The sequence below is a fragment of the Stegodyphus dumicola genome, chromosome X2 (genome assembly GCF_044657685.1).
Source record: "Stegodyphus dumicola isolate Sdum_Otavi_A_Nest chromosome X2, ASM4465768v1".
Taxonomy (NCBI): domain Eukaryota; kingdom Metazoa; phylum Arthropoda; class Arachnida; order Araneae; family Eresidae; genus Stegodyphus; species Stegodyphus dumicola.
Window position 1 is genome coordinate 68841934 of NC_140781.1, and position 13461 is coordinate 68855394.

Consider the following 13461-nt stretch of genomic DNA (forward strand, 5'->3'; position numbering starts at 1 on the left):
GAAATTTTGCAGTCTGTAACTAAGGAAATAACATATTTGGAAACCTAGTTTTTAAAAATGTACTTATATTTATTAAGAAGTTGCAAAAGAAATTTTGAAAGTGAAATATATAATTAAACTCTTAAACACTGAGGTTCATTTTCTCAATGCAATTTAATAAACACATTTGAATAGCAATTCAAATTTCAATTAACAGTTCAAAATTAAACATTCTTGGGTTCAACTAGTAAACAGCTAGAGTCTATTATGATGAAGTTTTTAATACACAGAGACATATACTAGAGTTTGACATTTTTTGGGTAGCATAAACTAATATCAAATTCTTAACAGGCGTAGAGCGAATTATCGCTGTGTATGGAACAGAGCGAATTATCGCTGTGTATGGAACAGAGCGAATTATCGCTGTCTGGAGTTTCGAAAAGGTTAAAAATCCTTTTTATTAAAACGGAAATAAATATAAGTAATAAAAAGGATTTTTAACAAAAATCCTTTTTATTTTACATAAAACGTACTTCTCGTGCTTGACAAGCTCAACTACTAGTTGTGGCGAGCTAATTTATAGTAACAGTGTTCAGATTAAGACTAAGCCTAATAGTCAAGGATTACTAGGCTTAGTTTTACAGATTTGATTTAACGTGAAGTTGGCTACTCATTTGATTTAAAGTGAAGGTGGCTCAAAAATTTCTCACTAGCGTTGCAATTTAAATGTCGGCAGCACTAAAGCCAAAGAATTAGAACCTTATCAGAGGTAGCGAAACCTAGTAACGTGGCCTCGAGAGGCAGAAACACGCTGTCTGTTATAATCCAAAACCCTCGACTTAAATATTCTCAAAAAAGGAATTGCATACTGGTGAGAAAATAGAAAAGAGATGTGCTAGTAGAGGATGAAATTATAAATAGCTGGTTAAATAAAATAATAATACCCCTACAGACATAATTTATTTATGTTCAAAATTATTCTTGCCGATGCGAACATTAGTTTGAATGAACCACAGTGTAATGATTACTAGAAAATTCCAGCAGATTTCTATAGATATTATACTGAAGCAGCATGACACTCAAAGCCATGACTAGGTGATATCGGTAATTCAAATATCACTGAAATTGCAGTAGTCGTGTTTTTTCTAAGTGAAGTTTCTTTGGGCGTAATTAAATCAAAAATCTTTCTTTTAAACTAAACTTAATTAAAGCTTTAAGGTTTTGAGTAAGAACATTTAACCATTTCAAGGCTAGGACTGAAAAAATTCGAAAGGTGAGAAAAGCGCTAAGATTCGAGGTTTGAAATTTCAAATCTTTTTGAAGATTTAAGGTATCTAAGGATTTTGAATATATTTCCACAGAAAAAAAATATGAGTTATAATTCAGTCCACATGTAATGAATTAATTCCATTTTTTAAGGACTAAATATGATCTCAGTGTACGATGCCTGTTTTAATTATATAAAAAAGCTAAAATACTATGATGCAAAAGTATAGAAAAATTGTTAGCATGTGGATATCTTTAGCTATTTTTAGAGAATGAAACCAAGCCATCCCTATCGCAATTCCATTGACTTAAATACAAGATTCGACGACTTGAAATACAACAAGATTCGGAAACTGCATTAAATAGAAATCGTGCTTAACCGAACGAATCACGGACTAAGGGGGGAAAAAATTAGTTATATGCGTAAAATTTTCAGAATATGTTGATTCATTGTTAATAAATTAATAAAAAATAAAAGAATAAATAAAATATATTTATCTGCATAAAAAATGTCTTATAGACTGTTTCATTTCAGCGCACAAAGTGTTTAATTTTAGATTTATTAAATATTAATGAATACAATATTATAAATATGTTATTTTCAGATTTTCATGCTTAAATTTAAAAATATGTAAATAAAAATTAACTTCGCATAAATTTTTCTTTTGATGAGTTCATAAAATTTCCAATTTACAAGATCAATTAATTTTTGCAGAACAAAACGCCAGTTATAATTGCTGTTAAGTGTATACATATTTAAAAAAACTTTATTTATATGGTTTAGAGCTATCCTGCGCGCAAGCTGAGAAAACAACATTTTAAAATAAATGTAGTGAAAGTATAAATTTATGAATAAAATACTATATTCTGGATTTTTTTGAAAAATATGTTTATGCCTATAATTATTTACCAAGGTTATAAAGTATTTCTCCCACTTTCCTAGCGTGCCTTCCTGGTGTAGTGGTTCTGCACGCTGGGCCGGTATTGCAGAGGTCCGTCGTTCGATTCCCGGCGAAGGCGTTGCTAATTTTTCACCTCTCCGGCCTCCAAAAAAATCCTAATGTCTCTACAGTTGCGCCCGAACTAAAAGGGTGTTGGATGAGGTTTCTCCACACCCAGGATTTGGCGATTGGGTCCCCTAAAAACCCCAGTCGCCCATTAAAAAGGGGAGTATATAAGATATTTCTTCCACTTTCCTAGCGTGCCTTCGTGGTGTAGTGGTTCTGCACGGTGGGCCGGTATTCCAGAGGTCCGTGGTTTGATTCCCGGCAATGGCGGTTGCTATTTTTCATCTCTCCGGCTTTTCCAAAAATACCTAATGACTCTACGAGGTATTAAACATTTTTGGAATGAAACATTATTAAGGCATCACAAAAATACGAATTGTTAAATGTATTTATATGCCACAAATGTAAAAAAAAAGGCTAATTTCTTAAAATAAAACACAAAATTCGGAATTCCATTTAATTAGATCAAACTAGGAGATAATTACAGTTATCTCTTTGCTCATATAATAAGAGACATGTATAAGTCAGTTTGTATCGAATATGTTAATAAAGGCGTTATTTAACAATAAAATAATTTAAAATCAAGCAAAAATAAAAACTGATTCTATTAATAAATTGAATATTAGTAGTAACTTACCGCCCGGTGGCGAAGTGGCTAGCACGTCGCGCAGCTGCAGCACTGGTCCGGGACTCGATCCCAGGGCTGGGCAAGGCTGACTCGGCCTTTCATCCCGTGAATGAGTCCATAAAATGCGTATCAAGTTTGCTTGGGGACTAAAAACCGGGGGTCCTGCGACAAGCTGACCCCTTGCCCAGGGCATATGCTGATGCACTCCGGGGCCCAGAGTCAAGAAAGCAGATTTTGCCGGGGCCCACTAAGGCTGTTGCACCACTCAGTTTAGTTTTTTTATTAATAACTTACATATAATTTTGCAAGCAGCAATCACTTAACTCTTTATTTCTTACCTTAAAAATTCAAAAACAATTCATCTGCTTATTATTCCTTAGTATTATAAATAATAAATATTACTTTTATCATTAACTCTAATTACATTAATTCTTGTCATTTTACTATTATATTTGCATTATGCATTAATTCATTTTTTATTTGTGTCCGATTATTTTTGGTGAATACTGTAAAGACCTTATTTTATTCTAACCAATTATTTTTAGTTTAAAGAAACTTTCCTTTCTCTTCTAATTTCAGTTTCCTGCCAGAATGTAAATTTAATGAAATGTATGCAAATCTAAGTGGGTTGAAAACAGTACTAAAACAACAGTTTTAAGAGCTCGCGGTAGGAGAGTTAGTTCTGAGTTTATGCCGCGTTGTTGATTTAGCAACCTTGTAGTTGCATAGTTGGTGCTAGCCACTTCCTTAGATTACACTGATATTCTGCTAGGTTCGGCTTTGCTTTGTGCAGCCGGTTTAATGGTTTAAATAAAGAAGGATTGAGTCATGTAGCCAATTTTACTTTATTGCGATTGTACATATTATTTCTGTTCAAGTTATTTAGCCGTAAGTAGTGATTAAATTGTGAGCGCCAAGTGAGTGCGTTTGTTCAGTTTAGTTAAAATAAAAAAGTTATTATAGCCTTCTTCTACCGTTATCTGTTATTTCAAGAACTAGCAAGAATTCGCTACCTAGTCTTTCAGTAGCATCTTTACAGTTGATGATTCCGAAACACACTAGAAAAACTCTACAGTACTTACTTGTATTCATTTTGTTGTATAATTCGACATTCATAGTCAAAATACATTAGCATATTAACTAGCTATACAATTCAAAATAGTACTATTTTAGATTTTTGCACTACCATTATCTTCGTAACAATATTAGTGAATCTCGATTGTATTTTCTTACAACCCCTCCCCTCACATGTGTTTAGTTAATAGCATAAATGGAAACTGCAGAACTGCAAACTACATCAGCGGCATCTGCTACCAACAGGGAAACCTCATTATTTCTTCCGTGCCTCGTACAACCTCCTCAGGAATAGAACTTTGCAACGAACGGTGTCTGCTACTCACCTCCTTCCTGAGAGAAGCAAAGGCAGACATAAACTTAATGCCCAAAATACCAACTATATCATAGACTTGGTAGAATTTGCATAGAAGCTCCTTGAGGAACAAGAACTGTTACAAGCAAATCAACAAGGATAGCCTAAACACCTCCGAAAAGTAACAGATGTACTTGAACCACCCCACAATCCAACTGAGGATTTATTCTCAAGGCAAGTTAAACGCAGCCCACAGCTGGCACCACAAAACTAAGACAGCAGACCCTTTGCAACAGTTCAAAGAAGAAAGCGAAAACCCATTGCATTTAACAAAGTTTTTCTACTTTCTGGCATAGCTCCACACTGTAAAAAAAAATCTGTAAGGTTACTAAGAAAACTCATGGAAACTGGGATGCCATGGGTTATTTGAGTAACAGAAACAGGTGTTTTCTTTGTAACATTACAAGAGTTTTGCCTGTAATGGTTACAGATCTTTTTCTTGTAATATCACAGCATATAGTTATGTAAGTAGAACATATTTTTCTCATGTAAATTCCCAAACGATATATTTGTAATGGTTACAGATTATTTGCGTGTAATATTACAGCAAATAATTATGTAAAAAGGACATGTTTTTCTCATGTAAAATCTCAACAGATATATCTGTAACCATTACAGGTTATTTTCTTGTATTATTATAGCAAGTTATTATGTGAGTAGAAGATACTTTTCTTGCGTAAAATTCCAATGGTTGTATCTGTAAAGGTTTCAGATTATTTCCTTCTAATATCCCATTAAGTAATTATGTGTGTAGAATATAGTTTTCATAGATAATACTAAAGGATATGTCTATAAAAGTAATAGATTTTTTTTGTCTAAAATGATGTTTATTATAATAAAATATATTGAAATCAAGATGTTTTGAGTAAAACAATATCTGCATGTGTATATCATTATACAGATATATGCAAGTGAAGCATTTTTGTGCAAGCATGCAAGTGAAGTTTGGCTTTTTAAATTAGTCAATTTGACCTCAGAATAGCATTAATTTAAAAGATGTGCTTTCAACAGCAATGTTCTTTTTCAAAAAGTAACATTAGTCTGTTGCAGAGTATTTTTGTTTTATGAAGAGAAACTTATGTCTGACATTATTGAAAGGCCTTTCATATTATCATTTTGATTAATTTAAAATTTCAAATTGATATGCTACTCCTTATATTTGCCTTGTAAAATAGCTGAAAAAAATAGTATGTTTTATTTACATGTTTTAGTGTCAGTTAATAAGATATGTTCTAGAACTTTCTTTTTAGTAAATTTAGCTAAAATAGACACATGTTGCTTTAGATTTAACTTATATGAGTAAACGTGTTGCATGTTGATATGATCATATTATTACAGTAAAAGACATTTTGTGAAATATTTCTATGAAGAACTCAGAACAGCTGTTCTTCATATTTCATATTTCAAAAATATGTTCTCTCCTTCTAAAAAATGACATTTTCAGTAAATTAAAGAATTCAACATAGCAATGAACTTCATTTTGTTACTACAAGGAATTCAAAATTTTGTTCATACGCTGGAATTACAACGTCTAACTAATCTTTTTATTCTTATCTGCACTCAGTGTTTGTCAACAGTCTGCTATTGTTTGAAATAATGCATAACTTTTTACTTACCTTCAAATAATTTCCTTTGAATTAACAGATAGAAGTCTTTCATTAAAACCCTAATGTCATGCTTTTTGAATAAGGATAAAACTTTGCCAACTGACCTTAATTTTTAAAGTTTCTCTTAAAATTCTTAATACAATTATGCCTTTAAGAAATTTATTTCTAAAATTAATACTTCAGTTTAGCTTAAAATTTAATGCATTTTAATTTTACCTATAATTTTTTACAAACATAATATGTAATAAATCTAAGCTTAATATTTACCATTTCGAAAGTGATACTAAAAAAATATTCCTAGTTATTATAAATTTCGAGATTCGCATACAAAATTGTGAAATAAACATGTGACAACAGAAAACAAACTTTATGCTCTCTCTATATTACAGCATGTTAATTAAGAAGTTTATTGAATTTATAATTTTATTGTGAAACACTATGAAGCAAATAATATGCTAATTAAAATACAGAAGTAAAAATAATTTATTACTTAATTCATAAACTTTACATAAAACCTGAAGAAAAGAATTAATTAAAAAATAACATAATATTATTCAATAAACATTCCATAAAAATTCGTTTCGACTGCTTGGAAAAAATGAATGGTTTTTCCCCTCTTTGTAAACCATGTTTCCTAAATAAAGAAAAAAACATTTCTTTTAAAATCATAATCATGCTCTTCAAAAGCTTATAAAAATTATTTTAATAGATGTTTTAAACATGTGCTTATATAACACTTTTAATCATATTTCTTTATAATATCTTAATTAATTAAGAACAGCTTAAATTCTTTAAAAAATTGGATTACAGTGAACCGTCTCATTACGACAAGCTACCTCAGTCAATCACTTTTTTAATTTAACCAGCATTTTTTAATTTAACCAGCATAAAATAACTAATTAGTAAACATAACTTCTCTAGGATGCCCAGTATCATTTAAAGATCAAAATTTTCAGGAATCACGTATAGCTAGCTTAGAGAAGGTAAAAAATTAAAAACAGCCATTGTAAAAAAACATTGTAAAAAAACAGCCAATATTCAAATATTTTCATAAATTAAGCCACCATAGTTATTAAATATAATATACAGTATACTTATATACAGAATTCAGAACTTGAATAAATTTCTCGAACTGTTTTAGCATTCAAAAAATATTATATTTATTACCTTAAATTTCTAAAACAATATTACATATTCGTCCAAAGAAATCACTGGGACTCGGACAACATTTCCCCCCTAGCTTTCTTTTAGCACAGGATTCTGAATATGTTTTAATGATTTAGGTAATGTTTGTCTTCCTTAAGGCGCTCACAAAACAAGTTACCCTCAATGTTTTGTCCGCATAGTGGTCATTTTCATCTTACTAACTGATTTGCTAGTGGATTTTGGCTGCATGGTCTATCATTGATGAAACAATAATAGTGAACAGCTTCAAGAAAATGGGGATATCTAATGCTCTTGATGCCATATTCCCACTTATTTTTACTAATTTTATCTTCCGAAAATTAAGAGGGAAAAATTAAACAAATAATTTAATTTCCAAAGGACACAGTCACAGTAGGAATATAACAAATGAAAAGTAATCATGGATAAACTACTACTATCACAATATTATTTATTTAAAAGAAACCTCTATTTCAATAAGAATACACATAATTGCAACATCTAATAAGTTATCTCATTTCTTCTTTATAATTTGAACTTCTGTCATTCTCATTGTTGTTCTTGCAAATCCTTAGGCCTCAGATCATACATAAATAATTAGAGAAGGTTGTGGTCCGATGCTTGCTGGGGTGAACATTCAGTTGATATGGCAAAATTGCACAGTGAATGGCAGTTGGTATTTGCTTTCACTATCATAGATCATTGTTTGTATTAGGCTGACATAATATTCAACAGTTAGAAGAGAAAGATTCAACGGGGCCTTAAGTGTGCAAAAGTTTGCCTTTGTTAGTATGACGAAAACAATCATTATGTTGATAAATCCATTTTAAAATCTTGGGATATTCATTTTCTGAATGCATTAAAAGGGGGAAAATTATGTAAACATTTTTTTAATTTTCAGAATCTGGTTCTAAAGCTGGGTGGGGTGGAATATGCAACGCAATACGGTAATTCTGAAGATCATTGCTCGTGGCAGTACAAACTAAACGGTGATAACTTGCATGCTGTAGAAGAAGACACAAATTGCAGTTCCAGATGCATTAAATGCTTTGAGGTCTAGGGAGTAGCAGTGGGCAATACTAAGAGTGAAATTCAAGGTATAGGGAAGTAGGAATGAAAATTACTTTTATCAGATAACTTAAATGGTTATGTTACTAAGCGTTCTTATTGGAATGTAGGTTTCTTTTAAATAATAATACTATGATAGTTACCAGTAGTTCATTCATAAATATTTTTGATTGGTTATGATCTTATTGTAATCACATCCTTCAAAATTAAATTGATTGCTTAATTTCCCCCTTGATTTTCATACTATAATATAAAAGGAGGAAAAAAGTCTGCAAGTAAACATAACTCCTCTTTCTCTCTATATATATAGACATGTATCTTCGTGTGCAACTAAGCAAAACAAATGTGACTTTTTCTTCTTTAAAAAAATTGTGTAAATAAATAGGAGGAGAATTAAGTTCATTTCAAAGACTTATGACACATGAAATATACATGATCAAAATAAATTAGAAAATTAAGTTCAAATAAATTTTAAGCTAAATTACGTGTTGCAATGTAAGTTGCAATAATTCAGTTGTAATAATTAATACTAACAAAACCAAACATCATATTCCCATTCTGCAAAGTATAAAAATTCTTCTGCAAAACTGAAAAAATGACCAACACTTTGGCTTATTTGATAACTTTCAAATTCACTCCTTTGTTTGCATTTAGAATTTATAACTTTAATTTTCCACAGAAATTTGTTTTTGATTTTAAAAAATTTCGCTGGCATAATTTCATTCACTTCAGCATATATTAATAGATGCAGAAGGTTTTTGTACCTTACATAATTTTAAATCTTATGTAAACTAACGTAATTAATAACAAAATCAAAACATAGATCAGAAACTGCATAAAATTTAATTAATAATTACCACTAGTGTCACACGAAATGCTATGAAATTAATTAATAAAATAAGAATGAGATAAAATATATAGAATTAATATTCCACATGTGTGAAGTTTGGAAGTTTTACGTTAAATTTTTTTTTTTTTTTTAATTAAGTATTTTTAAAAATGACCCCTTAAAGCATGAGACCTTTCGTAATTAGAACTTGCAAATCCACTTCGCTAGTCTTTCATAACATTGCTTTTCTTTTATTAACAAGAAATATTGCATTCAGTTATTTAATTTAAGATACCAAAAATAATGCTACTGAAAGGCATGAATACTTACTTAAATTTGAAATTAATTTGGTTGACTTAAAATAATATTTAAAAAAATAAATCTTCATATATACGTCTAACAATCAGACCTTATTAATTTTCTTTTATTTGAAGGATATCTGAATTCTGCCTTAGTTTGGACTAGTAAATCATTGGGCAATTAAATGCCAAACTATAAGAGAACTAATGTAGTTTACAAATGCTCTGAATTTTATTTCCGGTATTAAATTTAATATCATCTATTTATCGAATCAAAGTAAAATTTTCTGCATATTTGCATCATTTGGATTGATAGAATGTGGCAAAGCATGCAAAAGGGAAGTATATATTCATGGGCGGTTTTGTAAGGAAAAGTAGCTTGCATTTCCATTTATTCATGTGTGTATATATATATATATATACATTGTTAATGCTAAAATCAATGCTTCATTAAAAATTCATTATTATTTTATTTTTAATACAACATACAGATACAGAATTGTTTTAAATTCCAATAAACAATAATAATTTATTTTTAAGAAAACTTATTTTATGATTTATATATTATATTACATGAATAAGAGAAACATTTGTCAAGAAATGTATTAAACTTGTATTAGCAGATTCATGCTATCCTAGTAACAAGACTATCATACTTCAAAACTGTATTAAAACTGGGCAAAATAAAATCAACATAAATTCTACATTAAATGTTTAAAAACTTATAAGTATGCAATGGTAGTTATATATACAATATAATATATGTTGTCATTTATAAAATATTAATGAAATGATATTTTTGGAAATAATGCACAAAATTTTAGTTTTGTTTTATAATTAGTTTAACGAATTGTTAGAAAAATATTTTAGGTCATTTCCATTTTTCCCCTGTTGATATTGGTATATTAAAATATATGGAATAATTAAGTTGCATCTAGTTAGTAAAACAAAACATTACGAAAAGTATGATACGGCATATTTTAATCAATATAATTACTTCATTTTGGAATTATAATATTTTCGTAAATTAATACCACTGAAAAAAATATTATTACACTAAAGGAATAAACGAGATTCTCGACCGCGTTGTTCAAGTTTTTATAATTTTACTTCATAACACACTCGTACATAAACATATTAGACTGAATTATAAACCAGGTATAACTAATTAGGTAATCCTAGAAAAAGAATAAACTAAACCTAGTAAGCAAAAAATATATACATTACATTTAGAATTCTAAATGTTTATATAAACGTTTCTCGCAAGGCCTGCCGGAAAAAAGATGTCAAACGTTCTTTGGTCAGACGATTGGAAAAGAACGCTAACATGATTAGTTTTGTTTTCGACAACCACATTACCATTTCAATTAAATACCACAAACAGTGATTAAATTTTGGAATAATTAGTTTTAAATAATAATACGGGCAATTTAAGGCGTAATTTATCGGATGCACAATGACAAAATACTACTATTAGATCTGCATTTGGAATAAATATTTTGCACTCTTTCAACTCATTAGACATTACGAACACTGATATGAATTAATCGCAAAGCTTAAACGTTTAAATACTTACTCACTACATATATAAGTGCAAAGTGCATGAGAATAATCTGCATAAAATGAACAAAAAATATTTCAAGCAGTAATTGTAAACATTTTCTTACTTACCTGCGCTATACAACCAACATGCATTCAGCCATTTTTTTTCTGCAACTAGCTTTCAAACACCTTTCTCCTGATTGGCTAATTTCCAGTCAGTCACGTGATTCTTCCGCGCGGCTACTGAAACATTATCTGTAATGCTACAAGCAAATCAGCTGTTACCGCTACAGTTTGCTTTCAACCTGTTACCATTACAGGAAATTCTTCTGTAACTTTTTGATTTCTGTAACTTTACAAAACTTTTGCCTGTAAAGAGCGAACTTTTTTTTTACCGTGCATTGCATTAAGACCACATTCTTCTAGTTAAACCACTAGACTCAGAATACACCATACAACAGATCCACAATCAACTTAAAAATAATGTCAACTTAACAAACCTAGGCGTCAAAGATATTATAGTCAGACTAAATAACTCATAAAGAAACCTCTCATAAGCTGTGAGAAATCGGAATAGAAACTCGTCGAAAAGCTATTCATCAAGAAGAAACGCTTAATTATAATTCTTTTTTACTCAAGCATACATACTGCTGAGTACCAAAGAATTCAGAGCCAAACGTATCAAACGTTCAGAGCCACTTTTTTATACAGCTTCCCTACGGACTTTATGGAAACATTCATAGAACTTAGTCCAGAAAAAAATGTCAGCCAGGGAGCCAGGATCATCTTGGAAGATTATGCAAATAGTAAAAGCCCGTCACGGACAGCCCAAAAGAAGATTCTTGAGCAGTGATTCTCAAACCACTGTGCCACTGCACTTCAGTGTGCCGCCAAATTTTACGAATACATATAATAAACATTATTTCGCATGTTTTTATATGTAGTATGACTGTTTTCATGCAATATATTTTTCCTTATACGGTGCGCGTATGATTTTCCTACACTTTAGCGGCACGAGACACTACTTCGAACGCCCATACGTAAGAGACATCAGGTAAATAATTCAATCGGCTCTAACTTCTTAGCAGGGACTTGCCAAAATAATCCTAGAGCATCTCGGACTACGCTAGGACGGTTCAATGTTTTAACCAAAACACGGAACTTTTAATCCGAAAGAGTCCGATGAAAGGCAAACTAACAAATTTGAAATGAGCATGACTGCTACAGCTTTGGATTTAACCGCAACAAAGCTATACCGGTCATGTCAGTGCATTGAGAAGAAACTTCGAATGGAAAGTATATTTATAGAAGTAAGAGGAAGATATATCCCTCTTTCATTTCTTCCTTGTAGGGAATACCCAACGCTAACGTTCGCTGACATTACCGGTAAACTAATTTAGTTTACTTCTGTCTGTCTTCCAAGGGTCTCACTATTATGTCTAGTTGGTGGCTGTCGCTACAGCAATAGGGCTAGTAAATTTCAAGTAGGGGTGAACCAAGTTTGAATGCTTCGTTATTATTTTGTTTTGATGGATGTTAGCCGCAAGAAAGATAAAGTTCAAAGAAATTTAATTAATGGATTAGGGCTCATTTCTATGGCAACAGGCAGCTGCAGACCATCTTCTGTCGAGAGCTATTCTTATGACTGGTACCCAGTAGTCTTCCGCTTGATATATGCATAGGGTTAGGTTACAACTTATATATTCGCTTTCACAATGTGCAATACCAATTAATTACTTTTTAACAAAATTATTTGTATTTTAAAAAACTTTCTAAAATGGTGTAATGCTTTATTCTATAATGCTTCTTTCTAAAATGGATAAATGGATTTTAAAAAATGCTTAATGTTGATAATGATAATGTAAGCAATCAGACTTACGAGTTCAAGCCCAGTACATATACAAGATGTTTCCTCCGCCAAAAAAAGTAGTCTTCATTGCAACTACAATGATGACTTCTTAAAATTAGGATTTATTTCTGCAACGGAAAGTTATCAGTCTGTTCCCGATTATGAGGTGTGAGGCTGTAAACTGCCAAGCAGTGCTATGGTTCCGAGCAAGCTTCAGTGTCAGTTGCTCACTAATCATCCTTCGCTCGCATTAAAAGACAAAAGCTACATTCAAAAATCATTAACTGAAAGATCCAAACAAATAAAGGTTTTTAAGAAGCAAATTAATGTGTCTTAAAAAGTTTATATAACATTTTATGAATTATTTTTTCTTAAATTAAAGCCTCATAATTTGGCTGAAGGAATTATATTACCTGCTTGTCGTAAAACTGTAAAAAGAATAATCGGTAAATCAACAGAAATTTATATTTATAAAATATAGCTTTCAATTGATACAAATCATTGCACAATTATAGAATTTCCCGAAACATTGAAAAAAATACTGCTGAAACTCTTGAAAACCCTAATTTTGCTCAGCAAACTGAGGAAACAACTGCTATTACAGGAAAAGCACACTTATTTGCATTTGTTTGATTTATTCACGAAAATGGTCTAATTAATATATTCTTATGTTGTCGTAATTATCTTATTTCACAGCAGAAAAACATATTTTCGATGAAATTAATTCTTATTTACAAGGAATTAAAATTTTATGGAATTTGTGCATTGGCACACAATATGGAATTTGTGCATTG